At 45.9% G+C, this 14,330-nt stretch overlaps 1 protein-coding gene across 5 annotated transcripts in view; it reads left to right on the forward strand.

Annotated features, from left to right (window-relative positions):
- MAD1L1 (mitotic arrest deficient 1 like 1) overlaps positions 1–14,330 on the forward strand; it is a 369,315-nt gene that overhangs the window by 339,660 nt on the left and 15,325 nt on the right. The gene's annotated exons all lie outside the window — the stretch shown is intronic.

The following is a 14,330-nucleotide window of genomic DNA, read 5'->3' on the forward strand; positions in this document are numbered from 1 at the left end:
TCTCCTGAGGGCTGATCCTGCACCCAGGTATTGTTAGCCCTGCTTAGAGAACTGTGTCATTGGGCTGTGCTGCCCAGCCAGGGTTTGGTTCCTTATGGTGGTGATTAAGACTGCTCATTTAGGGACATAAAAGGAGTTGGCTCTCTAACTGCACGTACAGATGTTTCCAGACATAAAGCAAAATGATGCAAGGAGGCTACAGCAACCAGCTTGTTCGTTTGGTCAGTGCCAAAATGAGGAATTAAAAGGACAGAAGGAAAAATAAACCATAAAGAGCTTTTCTTCACTTGTAAAGGAGGTAATACTGGAACGGTCATGAAAGGAGAGGTGGAGAGAAAATGTGGGTGTGGGAGGATGGAGTTCATATTGTCCATGCTAGGTTGTTCTGCTGCACCCAGGACAGGCTCTGGGCCACAGAGCCATGGTCAGCAATGCAGCCATGAAGACCTCCCCAGCCCAGTCTCCAGTGGTGCTAATTAAAAGAGTTTCCTCTTCATCCTTTGTGACAAAAGAATTTCCACGCATCTCTTCATTCAGTTACTTTTCTCCAGAGATTCGCAAGCCAGGGAAGCACTGTTTCCTTCTCCATTATTAATTAAAAGAAGTCTGAAGCACCTTGGTGATCCTCAGGTGCCTCTCAATTTGGAGAGGCTTTGCAGCACCAAGACGAGCTGCAGGGCTGGAAACACATTTCACTGTGAGCCCCAGAGGTCCACAAAGCCCTTGATGAGAGGGGAGAAGTCTGTTTCATCCAAGCTCTGTCTAGAGCTGCTAAGGAGACATTATTGTGTACTACTACCTCTTAGAGTGGTCTTAAAATGACTTTTTTTATACCTTTAAAGGACCTTGAGGCTTGTGGTGTTTGGTTGACGGCAAAAAGCACACGGTGTAGTAGGGATGCTTCCCAAGAGTACCACACCACCTGCTCCTTCGACTTCTGCCTCAGCTGTATGCTGCATGCTACCCTTCTGCCTCTCTTGGTCTTAGTGAAGCCCCATATGACTGGAGAACCAGTTGAAGGCCTTTGCAATCCTCCTCGCTGCAAGTTGGACATAAGATCTGTGTGAGAGTGGTGTGGGCACAAGGGGTTGAGTTGTTGGGATTTGCCCTTCACGACTCTGCAGGCATGTATATCCCATCCTCATTCAGTGTCACAAATCAGCCATAAGTTCCAGTGCTTCTCCAGGTAGCAGAAGCAGCTGTTTTCTGCAGTGGGACCCACCTCTCCATAAGTACCTTTCTTCTTTTACTGAACAGCTTCCAGTCTCATTTCTTGCTTTCCCTTGTTCACCACTTGGCACTGAATCTGGTCTAGATGTTGAGTAAATAAAGGCAGTCACAGTGCCTATTGTGTTGGGGAGATAAGTGGTTAAATGGCTCAGCTTCAGCTCAAAGCCCTGATATTTTTTGGGTCTTTTTGTTTGCTTGTTTCGGTGCACGTCCAAGTTTGAGCACAGCTAAAGGTGATACAGAGATGGCACCTTAATTGAAAGGGATCAGAATGTTGCCTGTTTCTCTTGTATTAATATTCTGTGCATTTTCCTTTTTAAACCCAAAGGCTCTGTCCACTGTTCCTTGCTGGCCTTCAGAAAGTGAACTCCTGGTAAAGAGCTTAAAAGGCAATATTAAAAGGGGAGAGAAAGAACTGAAAAGGGGATTACAAATCGAATAAAAATTGCTCTCAAGAGTAGACAGTATCTGCTGGACAGGAAATATATTTGAGTTTATGACTGGCTGCAAAATACCTCAGCCACAGGGTAAGCCTTTTGCTCAGTTAATCATCAAAGACAAGCAGAGGACACTCAACTTGCACAGGGATCAAGTCCAAAGCCGCCTCATGCATATTGCAGCATCTCCATCCTTATGGGTGCTCAGGTGCTGATGGAGCAGCAGCCGCCGGGGAGGAGAAATTTGCTGATGCCTCTTAGCATGTGCTGCTTGTGGTTGTGGAAGTTAATAGCTTGTTTCTGGAAGGTGACAGCCAGCCTGCTTTGCATTTAGCTCACCTGATGCTTGGGGTGCATGGTGGTCACACGGAGATCTCTGGTGATCTGAGGTTTGAAGAGCTCTGGGAATTGGAGATTCTGCTCTTCTGGCCACTGCCTGGGTGGTAGCATTGGTCTCGGCTTTCCTCTGGAGTGGGTTCAAGTTTGGGGCATCAACAGCAGATGCTGCTTTTAACATTCCTGTGGTTTGTGAGGGATCATTCCCTATTGCATTCATCCCATGCACATTATCACACAGATAATTCCAGGTTTTTCATCAGTATTTACCTACTCTGGATCTGACTACAGAGGGGAACATGCTCTTAATCCCATCAGCAGAGAGCGGAGGAGGCAGCAGCTCCAACATTGCGCTTCATTCCCTGAATGCTTTGTGTTAGAGGCTGGAAATCTTTCGTTTGGGCCCTTTCTTTTTGTGGATGCTCTTTATGCCTTTGTCTTTCATCTGAGTGAGCGGGGGTGGGAAAGGCAGGATGCTTTCCCCCCCCTCTCTGTGCACCACGTATAAAGTGCCTTGTGTAGACTTTGTTGGAGTCTTTCTAAGTGCATCTGCCTCCAGTTGGGGTAATTAGTACTCTCAAGCTGTAGTAGTGAGTATCTCGTTGATGGAATATGAAAGTGAGCAAAATGTCAGTTCAGCACTGCGTGGAGGCCTCACTGACACACAGCCTGCTTCTGAAATTGCTGCTGTTTTTTTCACTTAATTGCCTTTTTAATCATAGTGAAATTGCTCCTATTTGCATGAATATTCCAACAGCAGGATCGGTTTGCTCTTGTCACAGATACTCACTACATATCATACTCAGTTTTCTTAATATACTTCATATTTAGAGGATCAAACTTTTTTTTTTTCCCTCTTGGTTCCTTCTGCCTGCCACAGGATGGGCAAATACTCATTTAGTTCAGGAAATATTGTCCCCTGCCCCTTACCTGCTGCCCACCTGCCTGCAGGCACCTCTGCAATTAGAAAACTAAGTTGTCTTGAAGAAAAAAAGATGTCTTAATAATAAAGAAGGAAGCAAACTCTTTGCTTTTATACACCTGCAAAGGTTTGTGGTCAGCAAACAATGTGTGGGAAAAGTGTGTCACTGAGCACAGAGAGTGTCACACACATGCCCTGTGTTGGCAAGGAGAGATGGGAGTGATTCCTGGTCATGGTACTGCTGTTTGCTCCACCAGCGTCAGTGTGATCTACTCCTGATGTAGCGCCTACAAGAAACCTGGAGAGGGACATTTTACAGGGTCCTGTAGTGACAGGACAAAGGGGAATGGCTTTAACCTGACAGAGGGGAGATTGAGGTGAGCTCTTAGGCAGAAGTTCTTCCCTGTGAGGGTGCTGAGGCGCTGGCACAGGGTGCCCAGAGAAGCTGTGGCTGCCCCATCCCTGGCAGTGTTCAAGGCCAGGCTGGACGGGGCTTGGAGCAACCTGGTCTAGTGGAAGATGTCCCTGCCCATGGTAGGGGGTTGGAACTGGATGAGCTTTAAGGTCTCTTCGAGCCCAAACCTGTCTGTGATTTTGTTTTATTTTTGCACCTGAATAGTCATTATTACCAGCAGTATCTCACAATATTGCTGTAATTGTTAGGTATTGGACTCTGGCACAGATCAGAAGGTGGCTTTGTACAAACCACAGATCATCATGAAAGGCTCTTTCCAGGGAAAGAGGCAGCAGATGGAGATGGACAGCTAAGGGACAGCAAGGAGCAATGATGCATTGATTTGGGCAGCCTGGCTGGGGTTGTAACCCCTGGTGCAGAGCTTGCTTGAATGGCCAGGGATGCCAGTGCCCAAGTTGTTCCCCTGAGCAATCCCTACCAGGGCAGAGAGGGGGGCAACACTGACCTGCACTGGATACCTGGCTCCATCACTGAGCTATCCTTGGCTCATTAGCAGAAGGAAGATCTGCATCCCCGAGGATATGCTGGAATCAGCAGCCTGTGATGTTGGAGACGTGTTGTGCTGCTGCAGGTGTCCCGACTGCCAAGGATGGATGGGCCCAAGTGTTGGTAAGGCGCAATGAAAACATAGCTCAGAGTCAGTAGCATGCCAAGACAGACCCATCCACTTCCGAGGCAGTAAAGCAATCGGAAACAGGGTACACAATGAGTCATCTCAAACTGTCAAGTTTAAAGCAGAAAACATTGATTTTAATGGTAATTTCTGCATAAAAATTAATGGCACAATAAAATCTTAATTTGGAGTTTCAGAACAAATAATGTACTAGTAAAAGGCAGCATCCTGGAGTAATTTGAAAATGAATTAGGCCAGTGGAATCAAACTCTCTCCACTGAGATGCCTTTAATTGATCATCCCTGTAACAGTGAGTTTACAAACATACAGAGCACTTGCTGCCTTGCACCTTCCAGGCAACACGCCCAGGAGTGGTATGGAAACCAGTACATCCCTCCACATCCCTTCTGGGTCCAAGTGAGGAGATGATGGGGAGGAAATAAATCAAGCGCAGTCCTGTGGTCGATACAACACGACTCTTTGAGGTTTGAACAGGGGAAAAGCATTATCCCACAAGAGGCCAAAACCACGAGGCTAAAATTAGCCAAGCTTTTGAGATTGGCAGTAGGGGAAGTGGTGAATCCCTGTGGATCCTCTGTGCTGACAGCACTATTAATACATCAGCCAAGGGCTTGGGTGAGGGTGGGGAGAGTTGTGTGTGCGTCGGGAGTAATGTGTTTTCAACATCTGGTCTCGTTTGTTGGAGTGATTCCGGGGGCTGAGCTGTGATACGGGGCAGGGATGCTAGAGATTTGTTCTGAAAGGTAAAAAAAACCCTGCTGCTTCTTACTTAATTACAGTCATGCCAGTTGCTATGTTGAAATGCTGCTTTAAAAGCCTTTGTGAGTAATTAGTGTCAAAAATATAAGATCTACAAAGCTATAAACTCACAGCTTGGTAATATTACCAAGTACTAATTAAAAAAAGAAAAAAGAGAAGTCTCTCTTTCATGATAAGATTTCCAGCATAGAGAAAGATAAAAACGATGCAATTTGCAGATGACAGGAGGGGGAAAAGAAGGAAACCAGAGAGAAGGACTGAGGAAAGAAGAAAGTCAATATCAACAAGGCTGTAGATCGCTGGGTGATTTGGTAATGCTGAGGGTAAGGGCAGTGAAATATTGGAGTCTAAAGACAGAATACAGTCAAGAATATATTGTGGCAACATCCTTACTACGAAACAGAGATAAGCTTGAAGACGAGGCATTATGGAGGAGAGGGATAAAAATACTGCTGTGTTTGGGACTAAATAACCTGGCACAGCTCTCAGGAGCAGTAAAATATTTCAGGAATGGCCTAACTGGCACCAATACAGACACTGCTTGCAAATTGTACTGTGGCATCTTGTGAGGGATATGGGAGATCCCATTGCAATCCTCCTGACCAATCTGGACCAACCGCTTCCTAGAGTGGTGATACAGAAACAGGCCCAGTCCAGCAGAAGGAAACCAGGAGCACATAGAGTAGCTGAGATAATTTGATTATACCGAGATGAGGTGTTTTTCCTTTGGAAAAAAAGATTAAGAGACCTCATTAAGGTATAAAGAAAACCCTGGTGGGAATAAACGATCAAGGCTGTTTGGGTTATTGTCAAACGCATGTGTCAAGGGACATGAAGGTAGTCTGAAGAAGGACCTGAATTCTATGAAATGTAAGCTGAATTTTCTTTTGTAACAGCACTTAATAATGCCATTATAGTAACAACTTGCTTTCTCATGCCTTCCAATTTAAGATCTGAAAGCACTTCACGAACATGAATTAAGCCTTCCAGGACTGTTGCAAGGTGCAGTGAGTATTCCTCTCTTTTACAAATGGAAAAGCTGAGGAGCAGCATGTGGACAAGGCAGCACAGCATGTGGAGGAGTATCTCTTTATTTTAATCAAGCTAGGCATCGCACATGGGCTTTTCCTGCTCACCCGGTACAGACCTGTGGCTGGTACAGAAGCTGTCTCCTGATTGAATCTGTAATTCTTTATATCACACTTTCCTTCCTTCTGATACCTTGACCTCTATGGAAAAGGTGGTCATTTATGAATAGGAAAAAGAGAGTGGTAGAAGGTGGCCACATGGCCGTGTGCTGCCCTGTTGACAGCTCAGTGCTGCTCCAAGATCCTGAGTGTCCCTTGGCACCGGTGAGTTGAGTATTACTATCCTCAGCCTCACTGGTGTTCCAGTGTGTGCCAGCAGCATCACAGGAGCCTGGGGCAACAGAGAATTCCAGGCTGTTTATATCCAATGTGGTTTGCAAATGACTGTCTTTAGAGTGCCACAGTGTTGTCGAGGGAAGTCCTTCCCCTGCCTCGCTGCACTGTTCCAGATACACAGCTGAAGAGCAGGGGAACCATAGGCTCGGCTTTTGAAGTGTTTCTCAAAGGTTTCTGTTCTCATTTCAACTTGACAGAAGCATCTGCAGGCAGGTGGCCATTTGGGACTGGGGGTTGTGCTGTTACAACTGTACCAGCCACAAGAGTGAAGCTGCAGATGGTTTCATTGGACATCACAGGCTGGAAGTGCGTGCCGCTCTTTTCACCTTGACAGCGCCCATGTGGAGGGACCATTAGTATGAGTGCCAAGTCAGTGGGAAGTAAAATTGTCCTGCCCTTAACAAGCTGGCCCCACCTGACCTTGAAAACCTCATTTTGGTTCCTGGATGTTTTAAATTAAGTGGCATTTCGACTAAGGTGGTTACATGTAAATTGGTTGGAATAATGCTCGAGCTGGATGTGCCCAGACGATGCCCTTTAACTCCCTGGTGCTGCATCCTGTTCCTGCCTCTTCCCTTTGTTGACCAACGCAGGTTTCCTCTAGGCAGTGCCTTTTCTCACTGTTTTTCTTCACTCTGCCTCCCTCTGTAGCATGAGAACACAGGCAAACTTGCTTCAACGGGCATGCCATGGATAAAGATTGGGGTTATGGGTTTAGCTGTTTTGATGGCGTGTGGGTAAGCAGGACCTCAGGCAAGAGTCTACAGGAAGGAGTTATACTTCAGAGGACATGTTTGCACAAGTCCTCCATGGCACATGTTGCCTACTGTATTTGTTTCTGTACTTTGAGATCATCCTCTAACACTGAGACAACATACAGGAACATTTCTGCAGGTCGCAGAAGGAACTAATTTGTGGTTTCTTCTTCATCATCCAGAGGTCCAAATATCCCTGGGATGCTACTGGTATTTTAGTAAAGGTGGCTTTACAGGAAAGCATTCCTAGGAAAATTAGCTACCTTGTTGTTATTCATGCCAAAATGTTGGGGCAATCTTGCTTTTCTTCCACTGTGCAGCTCATCGCTGCATGGGGCTCTGTCTGAGCTTCAGCAGCTCACCACTGTTCGTTAGAGATTAAGAAATAAGAATTGGTGGTGTTGTTAAATCCTTGCTGCTAGTGAAACCGAAGCCTCAAACATAATCAGAATTCTCCATGTCTCACAGAGGAAAAAGCCACAAGAGCAACAGAATAGCCGTGTTCCTGTTGCTGCTCTGATCCCACTGGTGATGTTGGTGGCAGAAATCAGATTGCTGCATTCCTCTAGTGTGAGATGCCGAACACATCAATAAACAATATAAAACAGGGAGGGCATGTGTTCAGAAGCACTAAAGACTTTGGATTAAGTATTTGTAGAGAGTTCACTAGGAACAAAAATCTAACTGAAATCAATGGCAGTGTATCTGCTATTTAATGGCAAGCCAATACGGCATGGCATGGAAGTAGAGCATGTTCTCACCTGCTTCTGTGCTAAGTGGACAAGCTGCTGTGAGCTGATCCAGCTGAGAAGTGTGCATGTGAATTATACCCTCTGGAAAAGAGGCTGAGATCCCAATAGCTAAGCCAGTGTGGGAGTGAAAAGGCTCCAACCTCCTGGCTGGTCTGAAGAGGTGTTTGCAGCCACTGCTGGTGCGGATCGGCAGCAGTGGCATGTGCAGAAGGAAACAAGGGCCATTCATCTCCTGGATAGATAGCACTTCAGTGGAAGATGGGGTTGAATTTTCTGGCAGATCCTCTTGCTGCCAGCAGCACCTCTGCAGTTTCCAGGCTGAGCTGGAGCCATCTGTTTTTCATCCAAGCGCTTACCTTACCCAGGAGCTCATCCGTTTGAGTGATAGCTGTGCTCTTCTTTAATGTAGATGTAGGGCTGGGTGTCAGCGTACTGTTGAGAGTGAGTTGTGGGCATCTCCCAGGCTCCTTTGGTCTGACATTATTGCTGTATTAGGAGAGGAAAAGAGGATAAAAATCTGCAGCATCCCTGGCAGCTTTGGGAGAAGGAGCAATTGTTCATCACAACCTATTTGTTATCAGTGTGAGCGTGGAGTGAGCTTAACGCTTCTTTGGATCTCTGCTGCCAGGTATGTGGGCCAGCCAAGGATGGAGGCCACAGGGACAGGCTGAGCTAGATGGTAGGCTGGAGTTAGTGGCTGACCCAGCACTATCTCTGTGTGATACCCTGGCTTAGAGGGGAAATGGAGTACGACAGCAGAGGTGAGGTGCTGCTGTAATGCTTAGGGGGATACTCACTCCTCTGTAAAGAAAGATTAGAAACAAGCTGGTGGAAAGACTATGTGCGATGAGATGGAACTGCTTTTGCACCAGCAAGTCTGTTTTCTGGTTGAGGGTCAGTATTCAGCACATGGAGAAGGTTCAGATATTGGAGTCAGCATCCAAGTTAGCTTCAGGTGCAGCCAGTGCTTTCAGGACATCTGTTTGCACAGCTAAGCCAGATTCTAAGATGGACATCATATTTACCACTCAGCAGCCCCTGCTTTGGAGCTTGAGAAATTGTGATGGGCTTGGGTTTTTGCTTCTGTAACGCATGCTGGCAAGCTGAGGCAGGACAAGGTGCTTACATACAGGCGGAACTGAACTCTGAAGGAATCCATGAGTTGATTTGCGTTCCTGTCTCATCCCAGCCATTGAGATTTTGCTGATCTGATAGTCAAATGAAGGGTCGCTGCAGCGATGGTGAAGGGTAAGCCAGGACACCGTGCTCCCATGGTTAGTATTCAACTGGAGTCGTGCAAGATCAGAACTCTAATCTCTTGTTCGCACAATTCAACCATTGTAGGTTATCAGCGAATCAAGGTGACCTCTAAAGCAAGGAGGCCACTTGTGACTCTGCAGCTCTAAAGACAGAGACCAGTTGCATTGCGTAGTGGAGCTGGTTGTCAGCATATTTGTCCTGTGCCTGGGGATCAGCAAGTTTGAGAGGTCCAGTAAATCCATGAGTCTTCAGGAGAAAGGAGGAGGCTCTGATTTTCACTTCATTGAAATAGAAGTAAAAATCCTGCTATCATCTGTGCTCTGCTGGCTGCTTTCCCCACTGAGCTGTCCTACCTGGACTCTGATGCAGCTGCTACTCCTTCCTTACAGCTAGCAGCTTCTTTTTGGCAGCTCCTCTTGCAGCCTGGCTGTCATGGCTCTCGGATTTCTCATCCTGAAATGCCCTTACAATGGTCCTGGATTTCCCTGCGAGTAATTCCCCATATTTCTACCCACACTCAACAGCATCAACATGATTTCTTACAGCTCTGAGTCTGCCTTCCACCGAGAACCTGCCTGCACCAAAGTCCCTGGCACAGTTTGAGCTGCAGTTCTGTCTGATCCTTTTAAGAGCTGGGAATGGCTGTTTTGATGTCTGATATCTATGAACATGAAAGGCTCTTTTCCCTCTAACTGTGCATTGGGCAGGGCAATGCCTGTCTCTCCTAATCAAAAATGTAATCAAAGATCTCACTTCTCGTAAAAAATGTATTAAGAAGACGAAACGATGCAGGGCGTTTCGATTGGCTTCGCCACTGGTTTGCTCTGGTTTCTACTTCTGCAGCGCTCCCTCCTGCCTTTCACAAAAGAACCCCCACCTCAGGTTTCTCCATGTCTTGAGTTGTTTAATTGCAAAATGTTGAGCTTTGAAAACAACAACCAAAAAAAATCATTGTATTTGATTCGAGCAAAAATACCAATTGTCCTTGAGTCCCCACACCACGGATATTGGCGGCGTTTTGTCAGTGCAAAGAGCGAGTAGAAAGATCACAGCAAGGAAATAAATACTCCAGCTGGAAGGGAAAGGAGCTGAGACAGGAAAATAGCTGTGCCCTATCGCTCCCTCTCCCACAGCTGCTTCTTAATAAATGGTCTGTTGACCTGATGTTAACGTTTCCAGTTTACAGTAAGCACCATTTCCCTTAAACAAGATCCTGATAAAGTGAAGCGAGGGAATAGAGGGGGTGGAGAGCAGATTTGCAAAACATGCTGGAGTGAGAAAGTCGGAACATACCGTGTGTGTCTCGGGAGTGGGAACATGCCTCTGTGTGCGAATAAATATATAATGTATAGACATATGCTCTCTCTTCTCAGGAACTCTCTGAGTAGTCCCAGATTGTGCTGCTTGCAGCAGCACGGCACAGTAAAAGGCAGGGCGCTTGCGCAGAGAACATCGGCGGTGGTGATTGTGGGGCTGGTGGTTTGATGGAGCATCCTCGCTCCCCAGAAAGGTGCCTGATCGTGGAGATGGGTCTCAGGCATCGCTCAGGCCAGCACGTGATGATCGAGTGGTCTGTCTGGAGAGACACAATGTGCTCAGGTTTGCTCATTTCCATCTCACAGATGAGGGCTAGTATTTCGCGAATGGAGATCAGATTTTCACACAAGAGCAAAGGAAGAGGAATCAGATGAGTGTTAGCACAGTTATTTGCTAAATGGATTTTGTTACTGTTTTCCAAGAAGCCTGTTGTCCTCTTTAATTTGCTCCTCTTCTGGCATTTGTTCCCTTTCTCATTGCCTCCACAGTTCTCTCATTAAGGTTGAAAAAGCTACCTCCGAAAGACCAGTGTAACGTTAGCAGAAATTACTAGCAGCAGTGATTTCAATATTCAAATGGACAATATATTTAGTAATAGACTAGGAGCTGTATAAATAGAGTATGAATGCCTGGTAATGAATCATATCAATAATTTTCACATACAGACTGTGCCTTCCATTTCTCAAAGGCCTTTACAAATATCAATTGATTCTCACAGCATGCCTGCTCGGTGGAGGAGTTGTTATTAGTTCTAGTGGAGGGTGAGGATATCGAGATGCAGAGAAATTATGCTGCTTGTGTAGTTCATGCTGAGACCCAAAGTGAGGAATGAAGTCAGAAGCTCCTGACTCCCAGGTCTGAAGTGTCGGACTACCCAGCTCTGTGTGGTTTCTTTGGCATGGCTGGAAGTTTTGGTCTTCATAGACAGTGGCATGAGGAAGGTGGTCTTCGTCAGACCCCAGAGTCTGGGGTTGACGGGATGCAGGTAAAGCAGGAGTAATTAATGCACAGTGAATAGCAGAACTGGTCTTTCTGGTGCTGTGCTTTAAGCTTATAGTCAGGAGTAGCACTCATGTCCTGTGCAAGTGGGGGCTTGAAGGTTTTGTGACCTATGGAAACATGGTCTTCCATGCAGGCAAACAAGAAAAAGAGGCGTCTTCAGTCCAGCTGTGCTTTGTAACTCTCACCCACCTCAGTCAAGGAGGTTAATGCTGAAGAGTACCTGAAATACTGAGAGTCTCTTCTCTAGCATAGCATCCTGCTCCACATTCACCACATTGCCCGTCTCTATTTTGCTGTTGCCCTTCTTAATTCTGTAGTAAATTGTTCCAGCCTTTAATGTCTCTCCTGCTGACCCAGGGATGCAGTCAGTGATGGAGATCATCTTCAGAGGAAAGAGGCAGGTTATGTAGCACATGCCTCAGACAAGGGAAACCTCATCTGTCTTTTGCCCTTGTGTCATACTGTATTCACCAAGGCTGACTCACTGCCTGGAGAAGAGGGCATGTATCTGAACTTGCATAAAAACATGACATGGTACTTCTAGCCTTTCTTTCTTAGAAAACACATTTTGACATCTTACTTGGTATTTTGAGTGACACTGTACACTGAGAAGTTGTCTTTAAGCTGGCTACAGTGGCACTTGGATATTTATTCTCAGAGGTTACATCATTTCCGAGCCCATCAGGGTGTTAAGAGTCCTTTATACTGGCACTGAGTCCTTTAAATTGCTGTTGGAACTATATAGACTTCACTGCACTTGGCTGTATTAAATTTCTTCTGCCGTAGCAATGCCCAGTGTCCCAAATTTCACAGGTCCTCCTGGTCCCTCACAGTTCTCCCCACTCCTGACCCACCTAAGTTATTTTGCCATCTTGTAGGTTTTTCTGTCTTCTAAGTCATCAACCGTTGGGCTGAAACTATTGGTTCTTGTCATCATGTTGGCAAGGGACTAAGGATGGAAGAGTTGTCCAAGTTCCTCTAGAGGGGGGAGGCAAAGGAGGAATGGGCAACCCAAACCAACGTCTTTCCAGAGCTTAATTGCTTAGCCCTAACCCCAGGTCAGCAAACTCTCACCACTCTTCATAAAGGGATGAGAGGCAGAAGGTGGCCACGTAGGACACACAACCCAGAATCATTTTGCACCATGGCCATGTGGCCTTTGGAAAGAGCATGTGCATTCCTCAGGGCCATCCCAGAGAGCCAAATTTTAGCTGTCAGGCTTTAAGGACTGTTTTGACAGGCTTATTGAGCAAGTTCATTGAATGTTTTGTATTCCAGGTTAGACTTGGCCACATTTATTCCTTTTAACCTCTTTTTCCCCCCTACCTCCTTACCAACTTACAGTTCAGCATGGGGTTTTACCTTTCACTTAAGATACATTAATACTCTTTTTAAATGATTGTTACCTGAAACATTTTGATAGTCTATCTAAATAGTATTAGTAGTTATGTTAACTCTTTCAGAGAATAATGTACACCCTGGTGTCAAGAGGACTTTCTTCTACACATAAACTCTCTTCCAGACGGATTACATTATATTCCTCTAGGCTCTGCCTCGGATTATTTTGTTCCATGAACTGAGTCTAGCACCCCCCCCTTCTTAAGAAAAAGAAAGAGAAAGGAAAACATAGCAACGACAGCATGGCAACAGCAGCTGCTGCACAATAGCAAAATAGGCAAACAGACTTCCGAAACATGTATTCACTGTTCAGCTATTTTTACTGGTTAGTGAGTATGTGGGAGTATTACAACAAAACAAGTGAGAAAATAGCTAACAAATAATTCATAAGAAACTTTAGATGAGAACACATCTTAATGACTGCAGCCTCCCAGCTAGCCCTCACACTGTATGACTCTCCACATGCCCAAACTGAAAGGTCACCTCTGATCTCTGCTATTTATATATTGCAAATTCGTCCACAGATACATATATAAAATACCATACCAAAAATAATGCCAGTGGAGCATTAAGGTTAAGTAACTGGGCACTAAAAAGTAAAGAACTGTGCATCCCTGCATAGTGACTTGAGAATAAATCCATCTCATTACTCCCCTGCCTTTGCATCTCCGTGTCAGAGGTTTCCTAGCACATGGATGTAGAGGAGCCCCACAGCCTGGCTGTTTCTGGAGGAGTTGTAGGAGCTGTACATGGCTCCTGGCTCTACTGCTGACCTGCTGTGACCCTGGGCACTGTGTATCACTTCTTTTGGGACCTGTTTCCCCATTCACCTTTTGTCTGTTTGGAGCAAGCAGGTAAGAACCTCCAGCACAGAAACACGTTTTTAGGCAGAGCTCAGCCACATGTGGGGCCATGTGTGTGCTGAAAAGTGACAAAATAATAAGGGATAGATAGCACCTGCCTTGATGAGCCTGAGAAATGTTATGTTTCACCATCCCCTCGCCAGGCTGCCCCCCTTGCACTGCGGGCTAGTAAAGTTCAGGAAGTCTTTAAATTCAAAGTAATCCGTGGAGAACTTGAAAGAAACAGCCTCAGAAGTGTTGAACTTCTTACAGTTGCAGCCCAATCTGTTGTGCTGTGTGAGCCCTCTTTTGTGTTCAGTTACGATCCATGGGAGACTGAAGGCAAACAGAGTCTCTTAAGTCTCCTCCGCAATCCCAGTGCTTTTATTGGCACTGAGCAAAACACAGCTCAGCCCTCTGCAGCCAAAGTGAGATTCATTTGTCTTTAGAAACAACACAAATCTGTTTTCCTGGTTAAATAAAGTCATTTGCAGGGTTCTGTTGTGGGAAGGATGTGTCAGCTTGTCCTGAATGGAGCAGTCATTAGGATGAATAGGTTGGTTGTTGGGCTGAAACAGCCCTCTGCACACTGAAGTGTCCTTCCAGAGACAGGCTGAGCCCTCACTGAGGGACTGCAGGTGCCTGTGCATCACTGCAGGCTTTATTGTGGGCATCCCCTTCCCACACCCTCATGTGGAGTTTATGATTGTTCTATTGCAAAATGTGATGAATCCCACATCTTGCACATTCCCCTCCAGCCCTGTGGTTTGAGCTCGAGTTTCTATGG

This window comes from Pezoporus wallicus, unplaced genomic scaffold, assembly GCF_028554395.1.
Source record: "Pezoporus wallicus isolate ANWC-B61680 ecotype Strahan unplaced genomic scaffold, APGP_CSIRO_Pwel_v1 scaffold_7392, whole genome shotgun sequence".
In the NCBI taxonomy this organism is placed as follows: Eukaryota; Metazoa; Chordata; class Aves; order Psittaciformes; family Psittacidae; genus Pezoporus; species Pezoporus wallicus.